The sequence below is a fragment of the Pristiophorus japonicus genome, unplaced genomic scaffold (genome assembly GCF_044704955.1).
Source record: "Pristiophorus japonicus isolate sPriJap1 unplaced genomic scaffold, sPriJap1.hap1 HAP1_SCAFFOLD_154, whole genome shotgun sequence".
NCBI lineage: Eukaryota > Metazoa > Chordata > Chondrichthyes > Pristiophoridae > Pristiophorus > Pristiophorus japonicus.
In genome coordinates this window covers 856,633-865,816 of record NW_027251217.1, presented here as the reverse complement: position 1 = coordinate 865,816, position 9,184 = coordinate 856,633, and the positions used below count along the sequence as shown (strand labels likewise).

The following is a 9,184-nucleotide window of genomic DNA, read 5'->3' as shown; positions in this document are numbered from 1 at the left end:
CAGTGAGTCCCGCTGATCTCCACAACCGAGCTCCAGACGGGCTCCCGTCGGCCGAGACTGCACACTGGGAGCGCCCATTGGTGAGATTTACTCAGTACAGGCCCAAACCAGCCTTATTCCTGAGGTAGGGAATATTCTGCAGGGAAATGTGGAATGGGTGATCATTGATGGATTAAATAATCCTTCACTCGGTTTTACAGAGTCTGGCGGTATTGTATTATTTTTATTCTCAGTTTAATATTTTTGATTTGTTGAGCTGTAATATTAAATTATGGCATTTTATGAATATTATATCTCTCCATACACAATATAAAGCTGGGTGTAATTCCTCTGGTCTCTATGGGCAGTGACAATGTCCGTGTGTTCATGGAGATGTGACCTGGTTGCTGCTTCTATTTGAATATATTGACCGTATCTCTCATGGTGTCAGCACCTGACCAATGAGCACTGTAGGAGGTGAGGACATTTCCCACTGTTCCACTGATATTAACACTAATGTAGAATGAATTGTGTACCTTCAGTCAGGGGATACAAAACATTGATTTGTTTCATTATCATTAGATGTTTTACAATCTCAAAACACCATAAATATATAATTGGTAGATTTAGCTGCTGTATTACAATCACAATTCTCCACTTGTGCGTGTGCAGACACACGCTCACCCACGTTATCTGTCAGCGTCCCTTCCTTTCCCCACTCTGGAAATGCAAGCGATTCAGTCTCGGATCAGTAATTTCTCCAAACAGAAGTTGAAGTTATTCTCCGGCATTAATTTGTGAGGAGTTAGTAAACGGGCAGCAGGGTTTTGGATGAGTGCAAGTTTACGGAGGGTGTAAGAAGGGAGGCCGGCCAGGAGAACGTTGGAATAGTCAAGTCTAGAGGTAGCAAAGGCAGAGATAAGGGTTTTAGCAACAGATGGTTCACCTGCTGTTGTTCCTCAGTCTGCAACCCCATTAACTTCCAGCTGCAGAACTTTCTCTGTCACTCCATCATTTACCAGAGATTTAATTATGTGAGACAGAAAATGAGATAAATATTGATAAAGTGACGCAGATTGGGACTCTCTCTGACCTTTCTCCCCAATCCATCCCCAGGACCAGTGTGTACCTGAGTCAATGGGACTCTCTCTGACCTTTGCCCCCAGGACCAGTGTGTACCTGAGTCAATGGGACTCTCTCTGACCTTTGCCCCCCCCAGGACCAGTGTGTACCTGAGTCAATGGGACTCTCTCTGACCTTTGCCCCCCAGGACCAGTATGTACCTGAGTCAATGGGACTCTCTCTGATCTTTGCCCCCAGGACCAGTGTGTACCTGAGTCAATGGGACTCTCTCTGATCTTTGCCCCCAGGACCAGTATGTACCTGAGTCAATGGGACTCTCTCTGACCTTTGCCCCCAGGACCAGTGTGTACCTGAGTCAATGGGACTCTCTCTGACCTTTGCCCCCCAGGACCAGTGTGTACCTGAGTCAATGGGACTCTCTCTGATCTTTGCCCCCAGGACCAGTGTGTATCTGAGTCAATGGGACTCTCTCTGATCTTTGCCCCCAGGACCAGTGTGTACCTGAGTCAATGGGACTCTCTCTGACCTTGCTCCCCTGTCGATCGATGGACGCTCTGTGAATCGGAAGAGTTCTCTGTGTTTGGTTCTCTCACAATCCTGGGCTGCTCCACCTGCTGTTGTTCCTCAGTCCACAATCCCGGTTTACTTCCAGCTGCGGCCCTTTCTCAGTCGCTCCTCCATTCACCGGGATATCTGATGATGGCAGGGCAGAAAATGAGCAGAATATTGACGGTGTGAAGCCGCGTGTGACGTGAAGCTGCCCTGGAGTTACTGGTAGAAAGACAAGATTGAAGTAGAAATAAGTGCAGAGTGTGCAGTCAGAGACTCCTCATATACCGGCCGTGCATCTTCCAGCAGGAGCTGACATATTGGGGAGAATGAAGCTGAGGAAAGAGTGCTGTATATTGTCACTCAATCTTCCAGCTGCACTGCCCCCAGCAGCAGGTCAAGGGCCGTGGCCCTGAATGTCAGGCCAATGACAATGATCTTCCCTCAGCTCCATTCTCTCTCTGTCCCCCCACACACACTGCCTGAGCTCTCAGGCTGACTGTTCCCAGCACCTTGTCTCTTTATTCTCTCACATTGCAGCATTCCCGCTGCTGGGCTCAGGGGCTGTGTGGGCGGGGCCCTGACCTCACACACGGTGGGCGGGGCCATGTCCCGCGCGCTGCCGGGCTCGCGGCGTGACCGTTCAACCGCCGCACGGTTCAAATCAGGAGCCACGTGACCCCCCCCACTCCCCGCCCCGCGCGCGCTTCCTTCTGCAGTCCTCTGGGCGGGGCTCTGTGGGGCAGCGGCACTGCGATTGGTGCAAGGGGCTGTCACTCTCCCGTGTGCAGCCAGTAGGACGGCAGCACTCAGCCAGGGGGTGGTTAATTTATGCAGTGGGGGGAAGGGAATGGGACAGTGACGGGGCTGGAACAGCGGGGACAATGGCGCAGCTCCGTCTGCCGGCCTCAACATGCGGCAGTGTCAGGTCTGAGGCTTTCTGTCACACACCCAGGGACTGTAAACTAACAGTAAGGGGCTGTAACTGAGCGGGGAAAGCGGGCCGCTTACTGTCAGCATCACATCCCGGGGAATGTGCTGAGCCGGCTCACAATACAGGGCCCGGTCCGGGGATGGAGGGCGGGGGCTCAGTCTGCAGCCGGCGGAGAAAGTGGCGCATTTCCGGCCGCACCGCTCACAGTGTGCAATCTCAGGCGGGGGGCCGCGATTTTACTGTGAGGGCAAACACCGAACTTAACACAGGCCCGGAGCTGGGGGTTTGGGACATGTGGGAGTTAGTGAAACTATCAGTGGGCCCAGGCACTGTGTAACCCGGGGGTGGGCCCAGTGAGATCAGACACTGTGTAACCCGGGGGTGGGCCCAGTGAGATCAGACACTGTGTAACCCGGGGGTGGGCCCAGTGAGATCAGACAGTGTGTAACCCGGGGGTGGGCCCAGTGAGATCAGACACTGTGTGTAACCCGGGGGTGGGCCCAGTGAGATCAGACAGTGTGTAACCCGGGGGTGGGCCCAGTGAGATCAGACAGTGTGTAACCCGGGGGTGGGCCCAGTGAGATCAGACACTGTGTAACCCGGGGGTGGGCCCAGTGAGATCAGACACTGTGTAACCCGGGGGTGGGCCCAGTGAGATCAGACACTGTGTAACCCGGGGGTGGGCCCAGTGAGATCAGACACTGTGTAACCCGGGGGTGGGCCCAGTGAGATCAGACACTGTGTAACCCGGGGGTGGGCCCAGTGAGATCAGACACTGTGTAACCCGGGGGTGGGCCCAGACACTGTGTAACCCGGGGGTGGGCCCAGTGAGATCAGACACTGTGTAACCCGGGGGTGGGCCCAGTGAGATCAGACACTGTGTAACCCGGGGGTGGGCCCAGTGAGATCAGACACTGTAACCCGGGAGTGGGCCCAGTGAGATCAGACAGTGTGTAACCCGGGGGTGGGCCCAGTGAGATCAGACAGTGTGTAACCCGGGGGTGGGCCCAGTGAGATCAGACAGTGTGTAACCCGGGGGTGGGCCCAGTGAGATCAGACACTGTGTAACCCGGGGGTGGGCCCAGTGAGATCAGACAGTGTGTAACCCGGGGGTGGGCCCAGTGAGATCAGACACTGTGTAACCCGGGGGTGGGCCCAGTGAGATCAGACACTGTGTAACCCGGGGGTGGGCCCAGTGAGATCAGACAGTGTGTAACCCGGGGGTGGGCCCAGTGAGATCAGACAGTGTGTAACCCGGGGGTGGGCCCAGTGAGATCAGACAGTGTGTAACCCGGGGCTGGGCCCAGTGAGATCAGACAGTGTGTAACCCGGGGGTGGGCCCAGTGAGATCAGACACTGTGTAACCCGGGGGTGGGCCCAGTGAGATCAGACAGTGTGTAACCCGGGGGTGGGCCCAGTGAGATCAGACACTGTGTAACCCGGGGGTGGGCCCAGTGAGATCAGACAGTGTGTAACCCGGGGGTGGGCCCAGTGAGATCAGACAGTGTGTAACCCGGGGGTGGGCCCAGTGAGATCAGACAGTGTGTAACCCGGGGGTGGGCCCAGTGAGATCAGACACTGTGTAACCCGGGGGTGGGCCCAGTGAGATCAGACACTGTGTAACCCGGGGGTGGGCCCAGTGAGATCAGACACTGTGTAACCCGGGGGGTGGGCCCAGTGAGATCAGACACTGTGTAACCCGGGGGTGGGCCCAGTGAGATCAGACACTGTGTAACCCGGGGGTGGGCCCAGTGAGATCAGACAGTGTGTAACCCGGGGGTGGGCCCAGTGAGATCAGACAGTGTGTAACCCGGGGGTGGGCCCAGTGAGATCAGACAGTGTGTAACCCGGGGGTGGGCCCAGTGAGATCAGACACTGTGTAACCCGGGGGTGGGCCCAGTGAGATCAGACAGTGTGTAACCCGGGGGTGGGCCCAGTGAGATCAGACACTGTGTAACCCGGGGGTGGGCCCAGTGAGATCAGACACTGTGTAACCCGGGGGTGGGCCCAGTGAGATCAGACACTGTGTAACCCGGGGGTGGGCCCAGTGAGATCAGACACTGTGTAACCCGGGGGTGGGCCCAGTGAGATCAGACAGTGTGTAACCCGGGGGTGGGCCCAGTGAGATCAGACAGTGTGTAACCCGGGGGTGGGCCCAGTGAGATCAGACAGTGTGTAACCCGGGGGTGGGCCCAGTGAGATCAGACACTGTGTAACCCGGGGGTGGGCCCAGTGAGATCAGACACTGTGTAACCCGGGGGTGGGCCCAGTGAGATCAGACAGTGTGTAACCCGGGGGTGGGCCCAGTGAGATCAGACACTGTGTAACCCGGGGGTGGGCCCAGTGAGATCAGACACTGTGTAACCCGGGGGTGGGCCCAGTGAGATCAGACACTGTGTAACCCGGGGGTGGGCCCAGTGAGATCAGACAGTGTGTAACCCGGGGGTGGGCCCAGTGAGATCAGACAGTGTGTAACCCGGGGGTGGGCCCAGTGAGATCAGACACTGTGTAACCCGGGGGTGGGCCCAGTGAGATCAGACAGTGTGTAACCCGGGGGTGGGCCCAGTGAGATCAGACACTGTGTAACCCGGGGGTGGGCCCAGTGAGATCAGACGGTGTGTAACCCGGGGGTGGGCCCAGTGAGATCAGACAGTGTGTAACCCGGGGGTGGGCCCAGTGAGATCAGACACTGTGTAACCCGGGGATGGACCCAGTGAGATCAAACAGTGTGTAACCCGGGGGTGGGCCCAGTGAGATCAGACACTGTGTAACCCGGGGGTGGGCCCAGTGAGATCAGACAGTGTGTAACCCGGGGGTGGGCCCAGTGAGATCAGACAGTGTGTAACCCGGGGGTGGGCCCAGTGAGATCAGACACTGTGTAACCCGGGGGTGGGCCCAGTGAGATCAGACAGTGTGTAACCCGGGGGTGGGCCCAGTGAGATCAGACAGTGTGTAACCCGGGGGTGGGCCCAGTGAGATCAGACAGTGTGTAACCCGGGGGTGGGCCCAGTGAGATCAGACAGTGTGTAACCCGGGGGTGGGCCCAGTGAGATCAGACACTGTGTAACCCGGGGGTGGGCCCAGTGAGATCAGACACTGTGTAACCCGGGAGTGGGCCCAGTGAGATCAGACAGTGTGTAACCCGGGGGTGGGCCCAGTGAGATCAGACAGTGTGTAACCCGGGGGTGGGCCCAGTGAGATCAGACAGTGTGTAACCCGGGGGTGGGCCCAGTGAGATCAGACACTGTGTAACCCGGGGGTGGGCCCAGTGAGATCAGACAGTGTGTAACCCGGGGGTGGGCCCAGTGAGATCAGACAGTGTGTAACCCGGGGGTGGGCCCAGTGAGATCAGACAGTGTGTAACCCGGGGGTGGGCCCAGTGAGATCAGACAGTGTGTAACCCGGGGGTGGGCCCAGTGAGATCAGACACTGTGTAACCCGGGGGTGGGCCCAGTGAGATCAGACAGTGTGTAACCCGGGGGTGGGCCCAGTGAGATCAGACAGTGTGTAACCCGGGGGTGGGCCCAGTGAGATCAGACAGTGTGTAACCCGGGGGTGGGCCCAGTGAGATCAGTCAGTGTGTAACCCGGGGGTGGGCCCAGTGAGATCAGACACTGTGTAACCCGGGGGTGGGCCCAGTGAGATCAGACACTGTGTAACCCGGGGGTGGGCCCAGTGAGATCAGACAGTGTGTAACCCGGGGGTGGGCCCAGTGAGATCAGACAGTGTGTAACCCGGGGGTGGGCCCAGTGAGATCAGTCAGTGTGTAACCCGGGGGCCCAGTGAGATCAGACAGTGTGTAACCCGGGGGTGGGCCCAGTGAGATCAGACACTGTGTAACCCGGGGGTGGGCCCAGTGAGATCAGACAGTGTGTAACCCGGGGGTGGGCCCAGTGAGATCAGACACTGTGTAACCCGGGGGTGGGCCCAGTGAGATCAGACAGTGTGTAACCCGGGGGTGGGCCCAGTGAGATCAGACAGTGTGTAACCCGGGGGTGGGCCCAGTGAGATCAGACAGTGTGTAACCCGGGGGTGGGCCCAGTGAGATCAGACAGTGTGTAACCCGGGGGTGGGCCCAGTGAGATCAGACAGTGTGTAACCCGGGGGTGGGCCCAGTGAGATCAGACAGTGTGTAACCTGGGGGTGGGCCCAGTGAGATCAGACAGTGTGTAACCTGGGGGTGGGCCCAGTGAGATCAGACACTGTGTAACCCGGGGGTGGGCCCAGTGAGATCAGACACTGTGTAACCCGGGGGTGGGCCCAGTGAGATCAGACACTGTGTAACCCGGGGGTGGGCCCAGTGAGATCAGACACTGTGTAACCCGGGGGTGGGCCCAGTGAGATCAGACAGTGTGTAACCCGGGGGTGGGCCCAGTGAGATCAGACAGTGTGTAACCCGGGGGTGGGCCCAGTGAGATCAGACAGTGTGTAACCCGGGGGTGGGCCCAGTGAGATCAGACACTGTGTAACCCGGGGGTGGGCCCAGTGAGATCAGACACTGTGTAACCCGGGGGTGGGCCCAGTGAGATCAGACAGTGTGTAACCCGGGGGTGGGCCCAGTGAGATCAGACACTGTGTAACCCGGGGGTGGGCCCAGTGAGATCAGACAGCGTGTAACCCGGGGGTGGGCCCAGTGAGATCAGACAGTGTGTAACCCGGGGGTGGGCCCAGACACTGTGTAACCCGGGGGTGGGCCCAGTGAGATCAGACAGTGTGTAACCCGGGGGTGGGCCCAGACACTGTGTAACCCGGGGGTGGGCCCAGTGAGATCAGACAGTGTGTAACCCGGGGGTGGGCCCAGTGAGATCAGACAGTGTGTAACCCGGGGGTGGGCCCAGTGAGATCAGACACTGTGTAACCCGGGGGTGGGCCCAGTGAGATCAGACAGTGTGTAACCCGGGGGTGGGCCCAGACACTGTGTAACCCGGGGGTGGGCCCAGTGAGATCAGACAATGTGTAACAAGTAAAGAAACAAAAGATAAATCTAGAAATGGTGTCAATGTGAATAGCAGAAACATCAACTGCTGCCATCTGAAAAAATAAACTCCGAGGTTATGGTCTGAAATTGTTGAACTGGATGTTGAATCCAGAAGGCTGTGAAGTGCCGAAACGAAAGATGAGGTGCTTTTCCTCCAGCTTAGGTTGAGCGTTTGTTGGAACAGTGGAGGAGGCTGAAGACCGAGGGGTCAGTGTGGGAGTGAAGTGGAGCATTAAAGTGACAGGCGACCGGTCCCCTCCCTCATCTCTTATTCCGGTACATTGATGACTATCGGTGCCGTTTCCTACTCTTGTCCTGAACTAGAACATTTCATTGACTTTGCTTCCAATTTCCACACTTCCTGCACATGCACATGGTCCATCTCTGACTCTTCCCTTCCTCATGAAAACATGAAGTCGGAGCTGTAGACGGCCATTTGGCCCTTCGAGCCTGCTCCACCATTCAATAACAACCTGTATTTATATAGCACCTTTTAATGTAGTGAAACGTCCCAAAGCACTTCACAGGAGTATTATGAAATAAAAAATTTGACACCAAGCCTCATAAGGAGAAATTAGGGCAGGTGACCAAAAGCTTGGTCAAAGAGTTAGGTTGTAAGGAGCGTCTTTAATGGAGGAAAGAGAGGTGGAAAGGTGAAGGCAGAGAATTCCAGTGCTTGGGGCCTAGGCAACAGAAGGCACGGCCACCAATGTTGAGCGATTATAATCAGGGATGTTCAAGAGGGCAGTATTCGAGGACTGCACACATCTCTGGGAGGGGGTGGTGTTGTGTGGCTGGAGGAGATTAGTGATAGGGAGGAGTGAGGCCATGGAAGGATTTCAAAACAAGGATGAGAATTTTGAAATCGGGGCGTTGTTTAACCGGGAGCCATTGTAGGTTAGCGAACACAGGGGTGATGGGTGAGCGGGACTTGGCGCAAATCAGGACACGGGCAGCCGAGATTTCGATCGCCTCTCGTTTACCTAGGTTCGAATGTAGGAAACCAGCCAGGAGTGCATTGACATAGTCAAATCTAGACATGACATAGGCATTGATGAGGGCTTCAGCAGCAGATGATCTGAGGCAAGGGCGGAGACGGACGATGTTACGATGGTGGAAATAGGCGGTCTTAGTTATGCTTCGGAGATGTGGTCGAAAGCTCATTTCAGGGTCAGATATGACACCAAGGTTGCAAAGAGAGGTTAATCCACAGACGGAAGTTATGGAGTGGGATGGAGTCAATAGCTAGGGAGTGGAGGTTGAGGCGGGAACCACAAACAATGGCTTTGATCTTCCCAATATTCAATTGGAGAAAATTTCTGCTCTCTGACAATTTGAAGACCGTGGAGGAGTGGAGAGAAGTGGTAGTGGGGTAGAGCTGGATGTTGTCAGCGGACATGTGGATGAGAAATAGGAGGAGGCCAAAGTTAGATCCTTGGGGCACACCAGAGGTAACGCTGCAGGGTGGGAAGAGCAGCCGTTGCAGGTGATTCTCTGGCTATATTCGATAGATAAGAATGGAATCAGGCGAGCGCAGTCCCACCCAGCTGGACGACGGTGGAGTGGGGTTGGAGAAAGATAGAGTGGTGAACCGTGTCAAAGGCTGCAGACCAGTTAAGAGGGATGGTTTGCCTTCGTCACAGTCACGAAGGATGTCATTT

The 9,184-nt window shown here is 56.5% G+C and overlaps 1 protein-coding gene across 1 annotated transcript in view; it reads left to right on the top strand.

The window, feature by feature from the left end:
- Positions 1-2,453: 2,453 nt before the first annotated feature.
- LOC139242929 (uncharacterized) overlaps positions 2,454-9,184 on the top strand; it is a 297,685-nt gene continuing 290,954 nt past the window's right edge. Inside the window, exon 1 of the mRNA XM_070870565.1 lies at positions 2,454-2,539. The gene's annotated coding sequence lies outside the window, so the exon portion shown is untranslated. The remainder of the gene's footprint in view (positions 2,540-9,184) is intronic.